Genomic DNA, 25,210 nt, shown 5'->3' on the forward strand with positions numbered 1-25,210 from the left:
CCCTCGTTAATCATTGATTCTTGTCAGAGCTTGTTGACAATTCGGTGGGCACATCTACAGTGTCGAGGGCTGACATTTGCCAGATTAAAGACATGTTTGTTCTCTTACTGTGTGTTTTGCTTCAACTTCGCAAACATGTGCTCAAACAAATCAAGCCTCCATTCATCTTCGGAGTTGGTGATCATTTCGAAATGAATCGCTAGTTGGAAATGCCGCAGGGCCGGCTGCATACGGAGGAGCGGTTATAAACAGGCTTCAAACAGGGCAACCGTAGCCCACCACCCACTGTCCCTTTGTGCTCTTAATACACACCATCTCCCGATAGAAGTGGAAACTCAAATTATGCTTGCAGGGTATTTAGTCTCAGAACTCCACGAAGTTTATATTAAGCAGAGTTTCGATCTCGTTTCAGAGCTACTTTTTAATAAGTGCAACACATCTGAATGGGTTTCTATTTTAATATCGATCAACGTGCACCACAGGTGGAACACATGGCAACGCCTTTAAGTTCTAGTTTAGGTAGTGACTAATGAAAAACCTTACCCCATTTGCTCACGGTGTGGTTGTAACAAGCGACTGCATATTCTGTTCTGCATTGACGGCGGGTGTATTCTTTTGTAAGCGCGGTAAATATGTTCTAACATCCATTTTGTTATAAGTTGTTTGCTGGCGTAAATACATTATGGTTGTATTTTAGATGTGTAAGAAGGCACAAATATCTTACAGTTTTGACGAAAAGCTATAGATCTGTTGGAACACATTATTACGGGACATGAGCAATACTTCATCGTGTTTAACTCTTGAAGCATTCTACACATGTTGAACTGCTGGCATTTCGTTGTCAGCGAGTCCCGTTTGCCAATAATTCCTACTGTGCACTTGCTAAATGGGAACAGGACCTTCTCTCGTGTTTTTAAAAAATAAGTTTATTTTGGCTTGCTTGGTACATTTGTAAAATTCCTGAGGAGCCTGGGATTTGAGACAGAGCATATAAAAAAAATTACCCTTTACCGCCTTGGCCGGGAATTGCTGTCAAAGTGAGCCTTGCACCTCTGAATTCCTCAAAAGACGGCGGATACAGCGAAGGGAAATAACGTTAGCGTTCGCGCATCGCTCTTATAAAAATGAGTTGGCCAGGCCAGGTTGGCAGCTAACTTGACTCTGTCAGTCATCCTTTGAGGCTCTTCCGTCTTCTCAGCAGAGCGGGCAAGCAGTTGAATAGCTCGTAAAAACACATCTGAAACAAATTAGGTTTCCATTATATTCACCAAGAGCTGGCTGATAAATAGGCGTCTGTATTTACAGCAAAACTAATTGCCTGCATACACAGACGTATCACCGCATGCTATTCTACACAACCTGATATCAACAGCATTTCTGACTTCCACATAAAAGATGCAGGATCTTCTGTTTTGACAGTGCTGTAACAAGTAGACGTCTCTTCAGCTGGATTTCAGCACAACTATGAGCAACACGGGGGAAGCCCTGTGGACATTAATTTACCTCAATATCCACGTTCGCCCTATGGGGAAACAGCAGGCACTTCACTAAAGAGGCAAGCATCACACATACCATCTTCACCCGTTTCTTGTTACTTCGGGCCTAGTATCTCCATTCTTACTAAGGGAATTGATATTTCTCTGCTACTTTGACCAAGTATCTCCTCTTCGCAGGTAAGTCTTTAAAGTTTGAATAAACATTACAAGTCAACCTCAATGCAAAATGATCACGCTGACATTACGCTCTCAGTGTAAATCCAACTTCAGGTGCAATGAACCGAAGTGTGGAATGTGATCCCGTGGAGGCTGGAGTTTGGCTGTCAACATGTGTTGTGGTTTTCTTTGGAAAAAAAATAGGGATTATTACTGATACGAAATTAAAAGACACACGCATAATGTTTGGATAACCCTCATTTAAGGATAGACAGGGGTAAGACATAGGGTAAGAAATCCGTAGATGTTTCATCCCACAGTAACCTTGGGAATGAGATCAGCAGCTAGCTCAACTGGAATTTCTGGGCCTGGGAAGGTGTTCCTACTTAAATAACTCTGCGCTGTAACGGGGCCTCCAGGCCACTATTCAGTTTCAAAATCTGCAAGCTTTCTAAGCCAAATCCAGAGCATGGAGATCCACAATCATGCAGTGGACATGTATGCATCCTTTCTCAAAGGCTACCACTTCTGTAGAACTTTTCAACTTCATTTTGTCTGCTGTTAAAACACGTGTCTATGTTTTTGTCATCTCGAGACTACACTATTCAACCGGTGCCTTTCATCTTCAATAAACTTTCAGTCTATCCAAAATTCTGTTACCCATATCCTAGTCCAACAAAATCCTAATCATGCCATATCCCTGATGTGCTAGCTAACCTGTATTAACACCTAATCACTTAACGCCACCAATTTAAAAGCAGAACCTTTGAATTTCAAGTCCTTCAAACAATGGTCTCTCTCTCTCTCTCTCTCATTCTCTGCCTCTACTATATATTTTTGAGAACTGCTTGCCTCTGACATTAAACTCTTATGTATCCTTCTTTCTTTATCCCTATTATTGACAGATGCACCTTCAGCTGTCTAGACCCTATATAACATAAACCTAACCATAAATCCTCCTGCTTCATCACTTCCATCTTGTTAAGGAACTCCCTTAAATCTATTTCTTGCATCAGACTTCTGGTCAAACCTCCTCATGTATCCTTATTAAACTGTGTCCATTTTTATCTGATAGTGTTTCTGTTATGTCTACAGTGATAATGTTCTACATTAAAGGAACTATGTAAATGTTCATTGTTGGTTGTGATGCACAAGGCAGACCAATAGCTACTACCTAACCAGACCTGGGAAATGTAAACTCTAGGTTTAACAGTCCCTTCTGTCTTGCATATTCCCTCTAAATTGGATGGCATTGTTTGGTGTGGAAAACAAAATTAGTTGAAAATGTTTTCAGGTGCACAAGTCTGGGTCTGATCCTTAGACATATAGTAGAAAAGCACTGGAAAGACCACAACTATTTCATATATATTGTATGTTGCAAAGCATCTATTTTAGCCCATAAAACGTGTAAGCAGCCAACTCTTTCAGTTATAACAAAAAGATTATGTGTGGATAGCACTTGGGTTTTCCATATAATTGTCTTGATTGTACAATTTTGAATGTTAAAAAAAACTTGTTCACCTGCATTTTCTGAAAAAAAAATCAATTGCAGCATTATTTGGGAAAACATGTTGTGGCATGTAGTAAGGCAATAATAATTGGTATTGTTGCAATAAGACAGCTTTTAACACAAGGATGATCATGGTCAATCAGGCTGATATTACTCTTAATTGTTAGTTGTCTATTATCAAAATAAGAAATTTATGAACCAATTGCTTGTTCTGAAGTACACTGTGATCATGCATTTCACCTCATTGCAAGTTGGTTTGTTGAATAACCAGCTCTGCTAATACTTCCTGTAATTATAGTGTAGGAAAAGTAGGAACAAAACTCAACCAGAAAATAACCACTTTACATCTTTTAAATGTTGAGGTTGACAATCAACCTTGACAGATGCACCTTCAGCTGTCTAGACCCTATATAATATAAACCTAACCATAAATCCTCCTGCTTCATCACTTCCATCTTGTTAAGAAACTCCCTTAAATCTATTTCTTGCATCAGACTTCTGGTCAAACTTCCTCATGTATACTTATTAAATTGTGTTCATTTTTATCTGATAGTGTTTCTGTTATGTCTACAGTGATAATGTTCTACATTAAGGTGCAAAGCAGGCTTGAGGGTTCAGATCATCTATAACTGCTCCTATTTTATATATTGTTAGTTGGTTTTGCACTTCATGTTATAGTGATTTTAAGGCATTTGTTTTTTTTAATGTGGTACATTGAAGTGTTCTAGCTACTGAAGTTATAATGAAACTGAGAGAAAAGGCACAATCCATTTATCACAATGATAATCTAATTGAAGAGTGAAGTATCATATTATTCGCACTTAATTATTTGGTTTACCACTTGCATATTTACAAAAATACATTTATGATTGGTACTAATGACCTTGGTGATGATTAATATAGGAAACTATTTAAACTGCATGTAAGATAAATACAGCAATGAGACTTTGAATCCATGGCAGATATATAATTGAGATTGCATGTCAGATTTGATGTGAGCATTAAAGTAAACAGGCACTGCAAAAGATGTCTTCATGAGAAACGAAAATAATTGAATTTGTATGTGACAAAACTCCACTTGAGGTTCAGAACCAGCAACAATGGATCAGTAATTAGACTCATTGATTGTATTGCATGGGAACTCATCATCAACATTGATTTGAGCAGTTGCACTTCAAAATCTATTGTTATTGTCAGTGCGTTGCTGATTGCCAAATCGATGATGTATTTTTGATAATGTCAGTAAGTACAGTATATGTTACTTTCAGAGCTAGATATAGAGGTGATGCTTTAGTAATTTGCTACACATTGTGGCATGGCAAACAGTAATATTTGCACAAAAACAAAATTGCTGGAAAAGCCCAGCAGGTCTGGCAGCATCTGTGATGGAAAAAAAATGAACTTAATGTTTCGGGTCTGGTGACCCTTCCTCAGAACCGTAATATTTGTTACAGAACAGTAATATCTGGCTCACTGTGTTTCATTGATGATTTCTTTGATGGTAGGGAGCACCACAGTAAAGTTTATGACTTTATAAGTAAAGACTTTACCCAATAGTAACTTCAGGAACATCATGATAATCACAAATTAGATTGACAGGTGTTCAGTGAAGTCGCACATGGCCAAAATCAGGCAGTGGCACTATAAACGCACTGCTGAAATTTCCAGTTAACAGAAGGTTAAAAGGCAAAACAATTAACTAAATGCATTTTGTATTTTTGTTTTCAAATCATCGAGCAAAAGAACAAAGAATGTGATGATACATTTATACAAAAATAGCCCACAGGTAGAACGTAATGTCATTATAGGTATCTCATGACAGAAACTATAAAGCCATAAAGAACAGATTGTGAAAACTTTTGTTCAGTTTTCCAAACATTTCTTCTTTTACTCAAGAACCACTTTCATTGTCTCTTGGTATTTATGAGGCACCTTGCCTACTGTTCTACATTAAAAATATGATATGAATCAGTGTGTTTGTAATTCACTCAAGATTCTGGTGTTATTTGTGCAAAGGCAGAAAAGCTTACAATTTTTAAAATTATGAAGGATCTTTATAAGTTAAAGGTACAAATTGTTAGGAGTTCAGAATTCAGTGACCAGTATGATCAATTTAAAATTGTCTCTGAGTGTGTGCAATAGACAAGAGGAAAATTTTGTTTTACAGAGAGACTTGTTAGAATATACCATATCTCTGTTACATTTCAGAATACATTCACAGAGATAGAGAATTTTATTCAAAACAAGGTTCAAGTGACAAAGCACTCAACCTGAAAAAGGAGTGATTGCATTTTAAGAAATTATTCTTATGGTGACAATCAGCTTGCATTGACTATGACATACCTGGAATGTCAAGACCACCAATGGTTCATCAAAATGTGTAGTTTTTTTTATAACAATATTACGCCTTAGTTTTGATAGTTCAAGAGATACTTCCAGCTTATTTCTTAATACAGCTTTGCACACAGTCAAGGACATACTGAATCAGAAAATAATTACATCTTTTTAAAAATACAAACTCTGTTATAACCAACCTCAGAAGTGAAAAGAAAGGAATTTCTTAATCTCCAAACAGAATATGATGTTGCAATGAATGGGCTGCTCTCAAAATTCAACTCAATTGCTGTTTTTGGGAGGTTGACTGTCACAGTTCCTACGTTATAATGACTAAACTAGAAAAATCATGCAAGTATCATCTTTGCCTGTGCTCTCATTTCAACTGACTTCCTGTCTGCATCTTTCCCAATGTGAATTCTTAATTATTGGATTTTTATGTCTTCTATAAATAAAATGGAAAATAAATAACTCAAGCTGAGAATGGGTAATTTCATCTGTCAACATCCATTTTTAGCCTCAGAAACACATTAAAGAAAATCTGTTGGGGCCCTTGGATGGCATTTGCTTGGTGATTCAATGTTTAAGCAGGCCTTCAAATGAATATATTATATTTCTTGTTCAGGTATTCAAATCTGCCTTCTACGTATTTTCTAATCAACATATTCAGGGATGGTATTACTCTATTCGGGAATAGGTGGGACTTGAAATCAGGCTTCTACACTGTGTCAGCCTTAGCCCAATCATAGCACTCCGACATTGAGCTTACAGAGTAATTGGTTCGAGGCCTACACCAGACACTTGAGCAAACAATCTAGGATGAAACTTCTATGAAGTAAGAAGGCAGTGCTCAACTGTCAGAGACACACAATCTTGTGACTGAAACATTAAATTGAGGCAGCGTCTGCAGCCTTGGGTGAAAAGAACACATTCATTGCTGTGATCAAAAAATAATAGTAGTACTCTTCTGATGGGGTGGATGACATTTATTCCTTGAATAACATTTTCAACAAACTGACCTTGTCATTTGGAGATAACAAGAGCTGCAGATGATGGAGTCAGAGCTCCAGTGTAGGGCTGGAGGAACACAGCAGTCCTTGCTTGTCAGAGTTTGCTGTGTATAAATCGGCCACTGCTTTTCTTTTATTACAACAAGGACCTCACTTTAAAAGTAGCTTCTCAGTTGCAAAACCCTTTACAATGCCCTGAGGTTGCAATAATCTCAATGTAAATTCAAGTATTTCATCTTGCTATTTTGCCTGTAGAACCCAACTGCAAATTCTATAGTGAAATTAGTTTGTCATGTGAAGTTTGTCCTTGTCCCAGTCCTAGATTGTCTGGCTTCTGCCCACTATAAGCAGTGGTACTTAAAGGAACTGCTCAAGGCCAATGGGAAGATGTATGTTTTTTTTTCTTTTTTAAGAAGAAATGTGAAGAAAGGAAGAAGATTTCTACTCCTCCTGATCTGTCAGAATTCTATTGTTTTCCCCAACCCAATCTGTCCACCCATCTCCATTTTCTCGCAGCTCCAAGCAGGCCCTATGTCTACGCAGAACCCAACTGCCTTACTTCCACACTGAACCAGTAAACTGTCGTGGAAATCCACTTGGTACCTACAGCTTATTACTAATTTGTTTGGAAGGCCAGGCCAAACATGATAATAGATTTGTCCTTCAAACTGTGATCATGAATGGATAATGTGGACATATTTTTGATATTATTTCCCAACACTGGAAAATCTTTTCATAATGTTTCTCAGTTCAACTCCTGAAGATTTTAGAACTCAAAAACCTTATGAGATATATCTAATGACTACAATCTGTTTTTTTTATATCTGCTGGGCACATGCACACACAATATCACTGCTTATTGAACGTCTGCTAAACATAAGCAATACCCCAACAAAGTTTTTGTAATCTGTCCCTTCATTTTGTTCATTTATTTGTTAATATTAAGCAAAAGAAGTATAACAGTTTATTTCCCTAAATCGTGCTAATGAACAATGCAGACTTACACTGCTCAACTGATCTAAGAAAACAATCACATCTCTCGTCAAAAATATTAAGTTGATCTCCAATCATGGGAAGAAATTAAGCCTTTAAGTAAATATTTAGATTGAATTACAATAGCAAAGACAATTAAATCAATGCACTTATCATGTTACTATGAGGTATGCAGTCATTAATGTTTTGTTCCAGATAAAGCCATATTTTGGACCTTGAAAATATCAGTTACATGGAGAAAATAACATGATTTCAAATAATTTGTGTGAAGACACCATCTGCTCATTTTATAAATTAGTGTTCTTATTTAAATTGCGAATTCAGAGTGAAATATTCCAAATTATGACACAGAGCGGATGGTGAACACCAAATTTTATGTTACTTCTGCGTAATTAATTAGTTGCTAAGTTTTGTCCTTCTGATATTCTCCATTACAATTAATGTTCTTCTCTTGCCTCCTTATAAACACAACAAAACCTATCTCTTTTTGAAGCTTTTCCTCATTTGTGCCAGTATCTCCATGCGTCATTACCTGCCAAATGTTTCTGATAACTACCCCTGCAAAATGCTTTCATACATGTACTCACATGAAGTTATTATATAAATGCAAGTTGTTGTTCTATGATGTCACCTTCTTTTTGCACCAAGATCTGTTACCCTGTATTTGACTTTTACATTCTGTCACTGTATTTGTGTGTTTGTGAAGTTGTTCACTTTGGTGGGACTTTATTTAAACTGCGTTACATAAATGGAGAATGACTGCAGAACAGTGAGATGCAGGGGGATCTGGTTGTTCTAATGCATAAGTCATGGGCAGGTCTAGAACATAATCAAAAAGGTTAATGAGATATTATCCTCTATTATGAAAGGAATTGAACATAAGATGAAGGACATTATGCTTTTGTTATACAGGACATTAGTGATACCACATCTTGAATACTGTGAATAGCATTTCAGGAAGGGTGAAATGCATTGGAGGTAATTAAGAGGAATATTATTAAAGTAGAAATCAGTAATGAGTGGGTTGTATTATGAGGATAGGTTGAACAGAGCTGGACCAGTTTCCACTGCAGTTTAGATCTGCCAGCAGTCTTTGAAGTGTATAAGGTCCAGAAAGTCTTGACAAGGTGTATAGACCCTCTTGGGTGAGTCCAGAACTAGGGAACACTGCTTTGAAGTTAAGGATCATCCTGTTAGGACAGAGATGAGGAAAATGTCTTCTCTCTGAGTTTCATGTGACATTGGAACCCTACTTCAGAAGGTAGGCTATTGAATATTTTTAAAGCAGTGGTAGATATATTCTTGTTAGGCAAATGAATCAAAAATTACCATGAGCAGTTAGAATTCAAAAGACAGTTCATCCATGGCTTTATTAAATAATGGAGCAGGTTCAAGCAGCTGAATGGCCTATCCCTCCACCTGTTTTGTTTGTTCATTTCATTGAAGGCCATAATCAGGACCTTGGCAGCAAACAGGTGCCACATGTGACCTGCTGGATGTAAGTTTGCCTATATGTACTTCATTTAGCCATAATGGCTTGTACTTTATTGAGATATTTCCTGCATTCAGGTTGCTACAATTTTGTTTTAGACGTTGAATAGCTTGTTGCTTGTGTATTGGTTATTTTCAATGGGTATTGTCAATATCATCCACCATCTGCAAAGTAGTTGGAGTTCTGTTGCAAGCTGATGATGTGGAATAGTTCTGGGGAGTTAAAATTGTCATGGCTCAGGACTCTGGGCCTGTACTAGATGGAATTTAGAAGGATTAGACAGGATCTAATTGAAATTTACAGAAAGCTGAGAACTCTGATTAAAGTGGAAGTTTCCAAAGGTAGGAGAGACTAGGACCTGATAGCAGAGCCTCAAGGTGAAGGGACAACCCTTTCTGATTGAAATGAGATGGAATTTCTTCAGCAAGAGGGTGGTTGATCTGCGGAAGTAATTGCCACAGAGGGCTGTGGACGTCATGTCATTGAGTATTTAAGACAGACAGGCTCTTGACTGTAAGGGGACCAAGAGTTAAGGGGACAAGGCAGAAGGTTGACGGGGTTGAGAAACTGCCATGATCAGCCATGATCAGATGATGGAGCAGATGCGCCAAATCATCTAATTCTGCTCCTGTATCTTCTGGTCTTTTGGCTTGCGATAAAATAAGGCGGAGTTAATGATGGAAAAAAGTTCATGGAAACGGGTTGGGGGCTGGGATTACTTGGATAATAGGCCACAAAGTGGATGAGCTTACAATCCCCCACTCGTTGCTAACAGCCATGTAGAGCACATTTGGAATTATTGGCGAAAAGAGCACCTGAAACACATTAAATGTTATGTGATCTGTTGATAAACACCCAGCAGAATCTAAGCAAACAACAGCCACAGACAGATGTGTTGTAAACCAGGCCGTTAAACTACCAATACCTTCTATTTAATAAAGTACATTTATTACAGAGACGTAACCACCTAATAATCTTGCGAATAACAAGTGCAGGCAAGGAACTGTTTCCCTATTTTCCAAATGTAATTTTACTTCTATTGTATCGTTTTTACAGCAGGGAGCAAGCACGTCATATTCTTCCAAGGCAAAGTCATATCTGAAGCTGTTCCGAACAGATGGGAGTCTTTGCGTGTGGGCTTGGCTATGTGGGCTAAATGAAAATTGATATATTTTTAAACACGTGCTAAATATTACCATATTTACATCTTTCCTGTTTTCGGTTTGAGCTCCAAAGGTCACAGGCTAAGTTAGACACCATTTGAAACCCAAAACCGTTTCATGCTTATTTATTTTATTATACTGTTGGACTAAATGTTTACACTGAAAGTGGCACATCTGGATTAGATAATTTGTTGTGAATTAAGAAGGGTTCGATGGTTATCATATTTTGCGTGATTAAATCAGTTTAAAGTTATGATTTTCTTAAGGAAAATAGCAGCCCATGAGAATAAAGAGAACGTCGCGAATTATACTTTGAAGTTTGAATTCGTATGGGGGCGTTTGTAAATGGCTAGGGTGTATTGTGTACATCAGAATCCTTTCTTTAAGAAATGTAATACAAATGTAATAGTTTTGGGGGCAGCTATGTCTAGTTTGTACATTGTATAAATATGTATAGTTAGAACTCACTGTTTCTATTTTAAGTAGCGCCCACTTGACTCCGATGTTTATCATCACTTAACGATAATATTTCTCAAAGCGCATGTGCGATTACAGAAAAGATCTGGCAACACTAATACAATACACATCAGGAGTCTGTGAAACGACCTTACTCTTTCCAAAGGTCCAGCTCTTCGACATACATTTCAGAAATTCAAGCTCATTGAACTGGAGGTTAAGAATTTTACATCTGAGATGGATAGATTTTTGTTGAACATTGAAATTCTTATGTTTTATTTCAGCTTCGTGAAGATAACTAATTTAATTTCAATATCAACTTTATTGTGTGCAATTATTAGATCTAGCAACATGAGGTGGCCATTCAGTCCCTTTAGCCTCCTCCACCCAATGAGATCAGAACAATCTGCATCCTAACTCTATCCGATTGTTAATTGCTTTGGCTCCGTAGTCCTAAATATTCCTGGCTAGCAAAAATCTATCCAACTCTGATGTAAAATTCTAAATTGACTTATCAGCTCCTGCTTTTTGCAGCCCTAAGTTATGCACTTCTCAAATCCCCTTGGTGAAGAATTATTTCCTTACATCTGTCCTGAGTAGAAGAGATAAGAGTCTCAGTTATTTATAAATTTAAATATGTGCATGCCTACTTGCTTCCAAACTAGTGAACAGATGAATCAGAAGCTTTGTATTATTTTCAAACTACTGTGATTGATTTTCTTTGAAACGGGAGTATTATTCTTCCTTTGATTTTATTAGACATATTGTCCGATTTATAAGACTGGGTTGTGTCAAGTTCGTTAATAACTTGATCACATGGAGAAAATCAATAAAAGAGGTCTGTTTAACGTTGTCGATCTCAAAGTTGTAGAAAAATCATGCATGATCCAAAAATGACCAAAATGCATTCATGTGAGAGCCAGTCTTATGTCCGATCTTTCTCTTTAATTTCAATTATTTAGTACGTGATAAAAATAATAGCTGCCTGATACTTTCATTCATTGTGTTTTCTTTGAAAGCACCAAGCTTAAAATGCGTACATGGTAATCGTAATTTTGAGAATATTGTGTTTAATTTTGGTTTCTACAAAAAACAAGTAATGCAAGGGCTGAGGAGAAGATTCAGAGTAGAGTTGCAAGATTAAATCTTTTTTTTAAAGCATTACAGCTCAACAAATTGGGAATCTGTGTTTATTCATTTTCAGGATACTTTGATTTCTGGGAGATTTGGCAAGGCTAAATAAAATGCTTGTACTGAAAAATTGGTAGTAGATTGAGGAAAACCAAGAGTCATGCATTTAAATTCTGCAAGCCTTTGACGTGTTGGGCAATTCTTCCTTTCACAGGGTATGCTGGATACTTAGATCAAAATTGGAATTTTACTGCAACATTAGTTGCCATGCTATAAACTTTGAAAATAAAATAAAAGACTTGGATTTACATTTTGCTGTACACAAGGACTGCACTTCACAACCCACTCTGCAGCTAATGAAGTTCTGTCAATGACCTCACTGCTATAATGTAGAAAATGCCCCAGCAGTTAGCTCACAGAAAGTTCCCATGAGCAAATGTGACAAGAAGTACAAGATCTCTACTTATGTAATATTTATTGAGAGAATTATTGGCTAGGACACAAGCTGGAACACCTTCTTCAAAATGTGCCTTGAGATCTTTTGCATTCACCCAATTTTTCAGACATGGCCTCAGTTTACTGTATTTTCCAAACAACAGCCTGTTTGACAGTGCAGCACTCCCTCAGCACTATAATGGAGTATGAGTCTTGATTTTCATGCTCAAGTATGGTATGAACCATGTGATTGGGAGGCAACCACCCTACCAATTGAGACACAGCAGCTCATTCAATTTGATATTTGAAAAACATTTTTTTTATATTGACCATTTTCTGATTGGCGTGAAGTTCATACCTTGAAGAAGATGCTGGAATACTAGATAATATAATTGTGTGATATCTTGGACTGGACTTCTACCCTGAAAACTAGGTGGAGAAGGGAATTTTCCAGATTTTCTTCTTGATTTAATTTTGATTTTTATTGCCTGTTTTCTTACCTCTCATAAGAGATATGTGGCTGCTGGTGCATAGAGGTATCTAATTGCTTCTGGCATCACCAATATGTTGGGCAGACTTGATGAATTAGATCAGCTTATCCTGCCAGCCATACATTATACTAGAATACCACCCATAACTCTTAATGAGGTACACATGACAATGGATGTATCATGTGATGTGACCGGTTGTATTTTGACATGGTTATGATATAGAAACCAAAAGAAGAGAGACAGCATATTTCAAAGCACACAGCTGCATTGACCAGTGCCAATGAGTGTTGGGGTTTATGTACACTGTTGATGAAGATGCAAAACTGGAAAGGCATGAATATTATCTGGAACAGTGAAGTTTGAAATGTAACAAAAATTGATGTTTACATACTTAAGCCTACTTATATCTGGGTGAGATTATGTTTTTTTTGTTATCAATATGAATTAATTTAATGAGCAGTGCAGAAAACATGCCAAACACAGTCACCCCAGTATTGAGGTGTCAACCTGGGAATTTAACTGAACTGGACCAATTTCATTAATAAAAACAAAAATAGCTGTGGATTCTGTAAATCAGAAACAAAAATAGAATTTGCTGGGAAAGCTCAGCAGGCCTGACAGCATCTGTACAAGAGAATTTAGAATGAATGTTCCAGATGGAGTGATCCAAATATATTAATACTGTAACTGCAGGAGGAGGTCAGAGGCTGGGTAATCTGCATTGGGTAGGTCAGTCCTAATTCCCCATGATTTCAGAGATAGTAGGAACTGCAGATGCTGGAGAATCCGAGATATCCAGGTGTAATAGCTGAATGAACACAGCAGGCCAAGCAGCATCATAGGAGCAAGAAAGCTGATGTTTCGGGCTTAGATCTGAAGAAGGGTCTAGGCCCAAAATGTCAGCTTTCCTGCTCCTGTGATGCTGCTTGGCCTGCTGAGTTCCTTCAGCTCTACACCTTGTTATTCCTGATTCCCCATGCTTGTCCACAAAGCATAAGCTTGGAACAAGATATTCTCCACTTGTCTGGATGACAGCAGATCCAATAATACTTAAGAAAATCAGCACTGTCCAGGAGAAAGCGGCTCACCCTTCACCCCTACCCCCCCCTCCTCCCCTGCTATTCACCAGCAACAAAATTCAGTCCCTCCATTAGCAGAAAGTGGCACCAGTGAGTATCATCTAAAAGATTCAATGCAGCGGTCTCAATCGATAAGCACCTTCCAGGCCCTCAAACTCAATCACCTAAAAGATCAGGGCAGCAAACATATGGTAGCGTAACCATCTAGGGTTTCCTCTCCAACCCAAACACCATCCTGAATTGAAACCATGTTGTTGGGGCAAAAACCTAATCTCATTTCTTAACACAGTGTGTACATTTACACATCATGGACCGCAATAAATGCTTGCCTAGCTAGCAATGCCAAGAGCCTGTGACTGAATTTAAAAATAAAAAGCTTGGTCATGGCACCAAAATGTTGGTTGTGTGCAGTTTTACTCCTGTTTTCTTAGCATGATTTACGAATATAATTTGTTTTTTGCGCTAAGTTAGTAATTAGTCATCAATGAATTCTACTTTTCAGTCAATTGCTATTCTCATGGGCAACAGCCAAGACCTTTGAAACCTTACCTATCCACAAGAGCTGAGGGTGAAAAATACCTTCATCAATAACAATAAATACCCTTCTCAAATGAGACAAAGATAACTTTCTATGATGTCAATATTGATTATATGAAGTAAGACTAGCTTATTGTGGTTCTCTGTCCTTTAAAATCTTACATAAATGTTAAACTATTCGGGTAACTATGTAGCGTAAGGTCAAATTAGACTCCGTTCACGTTTATTTAAATAGGGACGGACTTTAACAGTTTGATTGAACATTTTGAACAGTTTTTTTTCTGCAGGCAACATGGTCTAATTAATCCTTTTAAATAGGCTTGGTTGTCCTTTCCCCCTCCCTATGCACATCTTTTTTTCAAAAAACTACCCCTGTGGGTGTATACGTGTGTGGTCTTAAGGACTACATCAGAAACCGCATTTTGTATAGGAGGAGTTGATTTTTGGCTACCCTCTGTAGTGTGTAATTGTGTACCAGTTCAATTAGAACTTCAGGCTTGGGACCGCACACATTTCAACTCAAGCTGCCATTGTTAGTTGGCAATTGTGCGCCTCCCTCTAGAAAGAGTGCACCGACCCCGTGGCAAGGAGGTCATGCCACACTGCAGACGCAGACCGTTCCAGCAAACAGCAGAACACGAGTCCGCAACGAAAACCTGCAAATCGATTCTCCTTGCAACCAGAAAGATGTCCCCAGCTAGCATATACCTCAGTAAATAATGGTACAATAAATCAATTAAAAGCACACCTAAGGTCACTGAAAACTACATTTTACGCCCATTTCATTGGTATAGAGGATACGTTCAGTTAGACCTTAGATGTCATTTCTGTTGGAATATATTTCGCACGTATGAATCGTGAAATGACTAAATTAATGTACACCGATGTCGAGGCTACAATGGTTTGCAATTTGGTCTTATGTTGTGTACCTTTTACAATGAGCAAATTTTACTCAAGACACCTTGAGGTACCCTAACGTATCTTGTGCAATGAATGCTACGAGAACAACCCCGAACGAGACACTGTTTCAGTGAAAGTTGGATCAATTGTTCAACAATGCGGGTACAAGCATTCATGTTTTGTGGAACTGTGGAATTGTTTGAAGGATGTCTTCTGGGTTTGTATCTGTCGTTTTCTATAATATTTCAGGCATGCCCTATGTAGCATGGTATTGCATTACTTTTTCCTGTAAACGATGCACAAGCCATTAATCCTAATTCCAATGTTTTTTTTAAGGCCGAGTGTGGTGCGACTCTCTTCCCACACACAGACCCACACACACTTGAAATCAGGACAACTGTGGCTCTTTACATCTGAAAATAATTTTACGCCCCTTAGACCTCCCGCCCGCCAGTAAGTATTCGGTCTCAATGGCGTTCCCTCCATCTGCACTTTGTCTGTATACATGTCTTTGGCTCTCTTTTTAAAATACAACTGTCTAGAAAGCGCCACAAGCACTAAGGACCATATTGTGCATTAACATTTCTTAAGAATTTTGTTTGTGGAACAAAAACTAAAACGACACAGGGACGCTTTAATGCCACAAGAAGCGTGTTCACCCCACTGCGTTTCAGTACCCCTCGTTCAGCTTTTCACAAAACTCTCCAAGTTGGGCAAACTGAAAAGAAAAACAATAATTAGAGATAATTGCTTGTGTCCAAACATAAGCATCAAAGCATTTTGGATTCATTTGTAATGTGCTGTAGTATGTAGCCCAAAAGGATGACCTCTATTTTGCTGACTGAGTGGGAGCACATACTGAGTGACAGATGGAGTGGACCCAATGCACTCGTCATAGGCCCAGCCGGGGCACCGATTGTGTAGGAGACAGTCGGAGAATAAAGAGATGGAGAAGCTACAAAATGAGGGTCAAAAGAGGGTGCATAATTATCAGGGGTGGCTGAAGGTAGAAAAACAAAGAACACCACAGTCGATTTTAACAAAGCGTGCTCGCACAAGATTTATTTCCCCATCCGCTGCACTGATACGTACAGCGTTCTGGTAATAGGCACATCCATATATGGTGTAGCTGAATATTTATTGTAGGGCTGGGGGCATTAGTATCTGTGTTCTGTCATCGGCGAGAAAAAATATCGGTGTTTTAACTTAATTTTAAAATTATTTCACTTTACCGATTAAGTTCAATTCTCACTGCATTTTGCATATATGCTTCATATTTGAGATTTGAATTTGCCATGTTTCGGTCCTGAAGACTGTCGGTGTAACACATGGCAGGTCCCAGTCTTATTTAAAAAAAAATACAACGGAGCTTTACAGAAGCTCAATCTCACTAATAGCACAGCGTCAAATTATGATTCGGGGAGATAAGGCTTACCAAGAATTCTCCTACAGCTGATGAAGTTAGTTAGGGATGTAATTCCCATTGAATAGCCGAAAGCTGAATGAATGCAAGTGGGGAAGAGAACAGCAGACTCGGACATACCACCCAGTATCTTCATCAGAAGGGATATTTGACTAGTTGAAGTGATTTAGCGGTGAATGGACAGACCACGACAAAAGCTCGAACAACAGGGCTTCTCGTTCAAGTATTTGGAAAGCAGTGGTTCGTGTGATAAGATAAAGTGTAGTTTTTTGGACCAACAGTCTATTACTCAGTAATGGGTTTTGAACGACCTAAACGATTTGTTGCCTGGGACAATAAATCTATTGTGCCCAATTGCATTTTAACAGAATTGAATGCAAGCTTTTGCACAAAAGAGCGTATATTCTGACAAAGCTACAAAGATTGTTTTATCATTCTGTTATGTGGAGCAGAACGTTCAAAGGATCATAGACCCAGGTGAATAAGTTTCAAGATTTCATTGATGTCAAACAGTTGTCATTTCCGAAAACTTAGACGTTCATGGGAGGAATAGTTTCAGATCAGTGAAGACATTAAATGCACGAACAGGATTAATTGTAAGTTTGCTGGCTATAAACCTGTAATAATATATTTCAATCAAAACATTTTTTTCTACTCTTCCCATGACCTGAACGGACATTTCTCTCCAACCCTGCGCTCCATACAGCCTAGTGATGAGAAAAGAGCCGAGTTCCAGCATTTATTCATATATAATTCAATACCAATGATGGGATGCCTACGAAATACCTGCCAGGATCTGACGGATTTGCCAGGCGAATGTGTGAACGTGATCTATATAATAACAACTGGATCGTGTATCCCATTGCTTGTCCAATAACCGCCTCCTTCGCTATGTCAGGTCGCATTAATTTTTTCGGATGTTCAACCACTTGAGATCCGATCTCACTGCTCCTCCAACACGCTAAAGACGGCATTGCATGTTAAAATGCACAAAAAGACATAAGGAATGTGATTGTGTTTTGCCTGTGAATAATTTTACTGTACTAATTTCATTAACACTTTGCACTGTATTTTCCTGGATATATGTGACGACAAATCATTCACCCATTCATTCAATTAACTTGTTATGGATTTTCTGGCTGTCTTTAATATAAAGATAAAATGAAGCGTAATTTTTCCGTTATCATCTACGATTATACAATATGTGTATTTGATGAGATGTTGCAATATTACGGTAAAACATCTCCAGATTCGCTAGCATTGTCAAATGGTCTTTAGGAATCCTGTATGTAGTGCAATTGTTCCTTTCCATCTTCATGTTTTGAGTCAAATTCGCATGAAAAAAATTAACTGACATTTCCAACAATCGACAGCACTCTTACTCATAATACCAAGACGTGCAATCTCTTTTTGCATTTTTGATGCGAACAATTGCAAATAAATGTTAAAAGTCAAACTAAAAGGACTATTAGTATGAAAGTAACTCATTTTCTGTGGAGGCGCTGTGGTGAGTTCCAATTGTTTAAGTAGTTCAGATGTAAGTTTGAAAATAATGACAACAGACGGCATCTCTGCCAAGTTTTTGCTTAAAGGAGTCACTGGAATTCTGACGCTTTCGTATTCTGAGAAATGAAGAGCACACTGCAGCAACAAAATGTTTGTTTACGATTCATACGATTCCGAGAGTGGCCAAAGTTAGATGTGGATAGTCAGTCTTGCATTAGGTGCGGAATAAGTCAAAGTCGCATTTTACAAGTGCTCTTTGCTTTCGAAACATGTATCAAAGTTTTCAGTGTGAGCCTTGCAATAAGTTAGCCACCGAACAGGAGAGTTCTGTGGATGCTGGCAGAGGTTTCGCGCATAGTTTCCCTGTCACTGACTTCCGTGCAACCTGCTGTCAAGCAGCGTCCGTCGTCTAACTGTAGTAACCTGCATCACATTCCATCTGAGACCATCAGAGACCTTTCGTCGCACATTATTCTAATTTGAATCTGCTTCCCATCCAAAAATGCGCTGCACGATATTTGTAACAACACCAAAAAAATCCATTAAGGACTGCTGGAATGTATTTAACGCTTTTAAAACATGCCACATAGAAAATGGTGTCCAGAATTCATCAATTCAACTGTAGTTACACAAAAGAAAGCCAAGATGGCAAAGGTTCGGCATTGTTTTTAACCTGTTGTTCTTAATCTAATTATTTACATTTAGCACGGACGGACAGGAATATAGCAATACTCGAGATTACTTGGTTAGCTCAAAAGTATCGTTAGATACGGAAATAAACTAATAGTAACATGTGTGATTTGGCATATAAAGTAGAAATCAAGCGTTTGTGACAATATTTATAGTGAAGACAGCCATCATGTTCTTGCACTATGCCACAAATGATAAAATCTACTGAGAGACTTTATCAATGAAATTTCTCAATTTGTGGGGAAATTTATAGTATTTCAAAAATTGTTTTCTTACACGAAATAGAACAGACATGATTTTCGTCTAATTTTATCCCGAAAAGCGCTATTGATTGCACAGAGTCTTGGGGGAAAAAATTATGTGAAGTTCTAACTGGAATTCCGCGTGCCATTTGATTAACTGTTTTGCACCTGACAACAAAGTGAACAACTAAGTGTCAATTATTTTTGTTCATAGAGAATTGCCACATCTCTTTGACGTATTCCTGATGATATTCCCACTTGGCCTTCCGTTTCCAAACCTGTCAATCTTTCTCCAATTGTAATATTTATAAAACAAAAATGGTCGAGGAAATCGTAGGGGAAAAGTCCACCTATGATAGTTTTCTTGGGTATCTCTATGCAGAGGCTCTATCTTTAATTCCAGGAAATTCTGGAGAATACTAAAATATTGGCAGCCCTCCGATTAGCATCTTTATTTGAGACATATATAAAACCTTAACTCAAATTGCGTTTCATGTCAAAATCCTTTGCTGTTTTCAGAGTTAAGACATACAATGTTTACATGAATACAAACATTTAGTACAAAGAATGATGAACACAGATACGACTTCAAAATAAAAAAAATGTAATTTCCTTATCACGTAAATTGATACATACATACAAAATATACACAACGAATCCTGATCATTTTGGCTTTGTAATGACTATCCACTGTGAAAATGAAGCTACCATGGCTGTAACTATGGCAACAGACACTGCTTTTCAGCTCATGTTTGTTTGGCAGAGTAGTTTATGAAGGTTTTCTAATGAATTATTTTGCAGTGCGGGATGTGCTAACAAGAAATATTGTACTGTGCCCATACTCTTCCTATTTCATGATTTATGTACAATATGTACATGCACCAACCAATCCCTATCTCCCTAGCACAGAATTTATGCAAAATAAATGCTACACATTGGGAATTCCCATTCTACACGAAAGTGTGCTGTTGAGCATCTGGATTATTTCAACATAGGGGCTGCATAGAAGTTTATTTATGTGAGAAATTTGCTTCTGATTTCAAATATACACTGTTACCTGTATCTGAAATCGAGATTTCTTCATGAAATATGAACTTGATGAGCAAAACATGTTAAATTTGTTGAAACCATAGTGCACAGATTACATGTAATCTTTGGGCACTTTTTGTCTGAAATAATTCTAAGACCTTTTTTGCTACATTTATTATAAAATAATACAGCATTACAGATTTGAATTTCCAACCTATCCACCAATTATTACATGTAATCAGATAATTATGTTCAGTTTGAATTTTGGTTGTTTGATTTAAATTGATATTTCCTTTACAAGCAGAGACTAAACCCTGTAACAAGTTAATTCATATTTATCTTCAATCTGTATATATAGTCACTACATTGCAACACAAAAATAAAAGGAAACAACATGATGATGGAGATCTGAAATAACAACAAAGCACTGAAGAAACTCAACAGGTCTGGCAGTATCAGTGGAGAGAGAAATGGAGTTGAAGTTTTGAGTCAAATGACACACTGGGGCAGGGGAGTGAGGTTTTAGAAAATGATTGTTTACAGCAAAAAACCCAAGGGAAAAGGAGGGGCAACTGAAACAAATGGTGGAGGTGTCAAGAGCAAAACACAAAGGGAGTGTTAAAGGAGATAAAGGAGAAATCTTGATGCAATTCTCCGAGAATGACCCCATGCCATGAAGATGCTGGGGAGTTTGGAAGGAGAGCGTGGAATCAAAATGGAGGTCACTGTCCATGCTCTGAACTTGTTGAACTCCGCGTTCAGCCCTGTAAAGTATCTAGGTGGAAAATGAGGTGCTGTTGAGTTGCTGTGATAGTCTTCAGTGAAACACTGCAGCAGGCCTCAGATGGAAAGGTCAGAGTAAGAGAAGGATGGCATAAGGCAATGGATGGCAACTACAACATTGGGAACATTCTTATGAAGATTGTAGTGTGTTCAGCAAAGCATTCACCCAGTTTGTGTTTGATCTCATCAATGCAGAAGAGACTGCAGCATGACTAATGACTTCAATTGACCAGATTGAAAGGAGCACAAGTAAATAATTGCATCACCTGAAACATATGCTTATGGCCTTGGATAGTGAGCAGGGAAGAGGTCAAAGGAGAAGTGTTGCACCTTCTGTGATTCAATGCGATGTTAAGAGCCACAGAGGAGTGATACAGGGTGACACAGAGGTAACGGTTCCTGCAGATTGATGGTAGTAGAGTGGAGTGAAGGGGTAAATGAGGGGTGGTGGTACCCTGATGCATGCAGTAGAGGATAAACCTTTGAATGTGGGGGCTGCTGGAGTGAAAACTGAGGACAAGGGGAACCCTATCATTGTTCTGGGAGGGAGCTATGTTTGTCTTTTTGTGGGCTATGAACACCATTCCCTGTTCCAGACCTCCCCAGTCCCCTCCCACAATTTTATATTAGTGTATCTAGGATATAATAAGTGTTGCTTCCTGCTATTCCAGAGTTAGAAATTATAATCATTTTTCTTCCAATTTCCCTCTTTCTTTCAGCTTTACATGGACTATCGCTTACTGTTCCCTTCTTTGACTTTTTGTTTCCATTTTTGGGGATAGACTATCCACCAGTATTCATTACAAATCCGCTGACTGCTAATGTTACTTTGACTGCACTTCCTCACACCATGTATCCTGTGAGGACTGCATTACATTCTCCCAGTTTCTCCACCTCTGTTGCATCTGTTGGGTTGATGCCACATTACACAAGAGTGCCTCCAACACATGCTCCGTTCTCCTTTCTCTACAACTGAGGATTTCCACCACTCTCAACCCCATAACCCCCCCCCCCCAACCCCAACCCAAATCCTTACCTTGGTTGACAATGCTCTCAACCATGTCCATTCTCCTTGCTGCACTTCTACTATCACCCCTTCTCCTTTCCAAGAGAAATGATAAGGTTCCCCTTGTCCTCACTGTCTATCCCACTAGTCTCTGTATTCAAAACGGCCATCCTCTGCCATTTATGTCGCTTGCAGTAGGGTGCCATCATAAAACATATCTTCCCCTCCCCTCCCTTGTCAGCATCCTTGAGAGACCATTCCCTCCAAGTCACTGCAGTCCACTGCTCTGTCATTAATCATGTTTTCTTAATCACCCTCTAGTTTGGCATCTTCTCATTGAATTGCAGGTGGTGAAACACTTGCCCTTTTGCCTCTTTATTCTCACTGTCCAAGGCCCTAAATGCACATTCCAGGTGAAGCAGCAATTTACTTGCTTTTCTTTCAATCTCACCTATGGTATTGACTGCTCTCAGTGTAGTGTCCTATACATTGTTGAGATCAAATGTCAACTGGGTGACCATTTTGCAGAACACCACCACTGTCTGTAACATTTACCCCAGCTTTCCATTCAAATACTGCCTGGCTTTCATGTAAACATTTCCATCCAGGGCTTGTAGTGTTCTAACAAAGCCCAACACAAGCTGAAGGAACAGCATCTCGTTTTTTTAAATTTAGGCACTTTACACCTACCAGAACTGAACATTGAGTTCAACAGCTGCAGAACATGGACACTGTTCTATGTTTTATTTATACCCTTCCCATCCCCTTGATTACACACCCCACACCCCAGCCCCCATAGTATGGGGTTTACTTTCAGCAGAACTGACCCATTTTCAACTATTCACACCCCGTCTTCTATTTTTCATAGAGATCATTCCTTTACTGCATTTAGCATGCCCTTTGCCTTTACTCTGCATCCTCTCAATCTGTTCCTCTTTCACCTCCTCCCCTTTGTCAACAACATAGAAACCATCAATTTCCACCACCCAGACTGAGTTCTGAAGAAGTAATATCGAACTCTAGCGCTAACTCGTCTCTCCTCAGACCTACAGAATTCCTTCAGCATTAACTGTTTTGTTACAGCGCTAAATGAGATATATCAGTCTTCGTTTCTTTCTTTTGGTACACATATTAATACGATATGCATGTTGAAATACAATAACTGTTTTTATCATTTGCTCGTTAGGTTCTATCAAAAACGAAAGACACGACAGTAAAATAATACGATGATGAAGCATGGTTAGATTAACAATATGTATTGGCAGCCCACAAGACCAAGAACAATTTTCCCACTAAAACAAAACAAAGCACTGCGAATGCTGGAAATCTGTAGCAAAACCAGAAATTGCTGGAGAAGCTCAGCAGGTCTGGCAGCATCTGTGGGGAGAAAGCAGAGTTAATATTTCACGTTCAGTGACCCTTCTTCAAAACTGATCGTATCTGGTAAAAGGTGGTAAAGATGCTGAAGACAGGAGGTGGTGAGAGATGTGGTGGTAACTGCATAAGCAATATGTTGTCCACCTATCAGCATATACACCACCATTTCCCAGCTACTACTGCTTCTGAAAAAGTGTCACCGGACTCAATGTTAAGTCTGCTTTCTCTTCACAGATGCTGCCAGACCTGTTGAGTTCCTCTAGCAATTTCTGTTTTTGCAACAGTTTCCTTGCTACTGGCCTGTACTGTGTTCTGTTGTATGGTCTGTTCAAATTAATCCTTGAAACCCACCAATATCAGTGAGACACGCGGTAAATGCCTCTGAAGATTTGTGAGTCCTTCACTTGAAACATTTCTTGAAATCCCTGTGAATTCCAATCAACCAATAGCAAATAATCAACAGGTTTCTACAGCAAACAATCTCTAATATTAAAATACGGATAAGCTGTTTCCGGCAAACACGTACGCTTACTTTTGCTGGTGGTTGGGTTATCAAGGCCGAGCTAAATTATTACATGATCTGTCACGTTTCTTTTTCTGGGAAACAAAGCGGAGGAACAAGATATGGCACGTGTAAGTCAGATTCACTGAGGTAGTTTTCAGCAGTCAGGTGCAATGGAAAAATTGACGTCGTAAGAACGGACTTTATTATCCTCCCAGTTAATTGACTTGACTGTGGCATTTTAACAGCCACATAACCTTGACGTTACCTGGTAACAGTCGAGTTCAGGTGATAAGACTAAAAGGCTAATGGATTGTGTATGCCAGTTAGGGCCATTGAAAAGGATTACACCACGAATTTGTAAGTGGACGACCGAGGAGAGAAGTAAAAATTTCCTATTCGTTCTGGAGATGAGGGGATAGTTCAGATGAACTTTTAATGTTGGGGGTGATATTAAAGGGGTATTATTTCTAAAAGACAATGTCTTTTTCCTCGAAGTACTTAGACTACAAAGCACAATGTCAAATACATAACTGCACTCTATGAAAAGGCAAGACAAGGTATGAAATGTTTGCTACAACTTGAAGAATTCCTCAGGGTAGCGCCCTCGGCCCAACCATCTTCAGATGCTTCATCAATGACCTTCCCTCCATCATAAGGTCAGAACTGGGGATGTTCACGGATGATTGTGCAATGCTCAGCACTATTTGTGACTCCTCAGACACTGAAGCAGTCCATGTTCACGTGCAACGAGATCTGGACAATATCCAGACGGGCTGACAAGTGGCAAATTGCATTCATGCTACACAAATACCAGTCAATGACCATCACCAAAAAGAGACCATGTAACCGCCGTCCCTTGTCATTGTCATTGTTAACACCATTGAATCCCCCACTAGTAACATCCTGGGTGTTATCATTGATCAGAGACTCAGTTGGATTCACCACATAAACGTTGTGGCTGCAAGAGCAGGTCAGAAGCTAGGAAAACTGTGGCAAGTAACTCACCTCCTGACTCCTCAAAGCGTGTCGACCATCAACAACGCACAAGTCTAGACTGTGAAAGAATACTCCCCAGCTGCCAAGATGAATGCAGCCATAACAAGACTCAAGAAGCTCGACACCATCCAGGACAAAGCAGCCCACTTGATTGGCTCTACATCCCAAGCATTCACTCCGTCCAACTGACACTCAGTAGCAGCAGTACATACTATCTATAAGATGCGCTGTAGAAATTCACCAGAGATCCTCAGACAGCACCTTACAAAACCTACCACCACTTCTATCTAGAAAGACAAGGGGAGCAGATATATGGGGACACCACCATCTCTGAGTTCCCCTACGAGCCACACACCATCCTGACCTGGAAATGTACCACCGTGCCTTCATTGTCGCCGGGTCAAAATCCTGGTATTCCCTTCCTAGTAGCATTGTGGGTCGATCCACCGCAGGTGGACTGCAGCGGCTCA

The 25,210-nt window shown here is 38.8% G+C and overlaps 1 long non-coding RNA gene across 1 annotated transcript; it reads left to right on the top strand.

Moving 5' to 3' along the window:
* The first annotated feature begins 564 nt into the window (after positions 1-564).
* Positions 565-18,000, top strand: LOC125456584 (uncharacterized). The gene is made up of 3 exons (XR_007248473.2): positions 565-1,673; positions 15,520-15,636; positions 17,313-18,000. It is a non-coding gene; the product is annotated as an uncharacterized LOC125456584 (long non-coding RNA).
* Positions 18,001-25,210: the final 7,210 nt, after the last annotated feature.

This window comes from Stegostoma tigrinum, chromosome 8 (assembly GCF_030684315.1).
Source record: "Stegostoma tigrinum isolate sSteTig4 chromosome 8, sSteTig4.hap1, whole genome shotgun sequence".
NCBI lineage: Eukaryota > Metazoa > Chordata > Chondrichthyes > Orectolobiformes > Stegostomatidae > Stegostoma > Stegostoma tigrinum.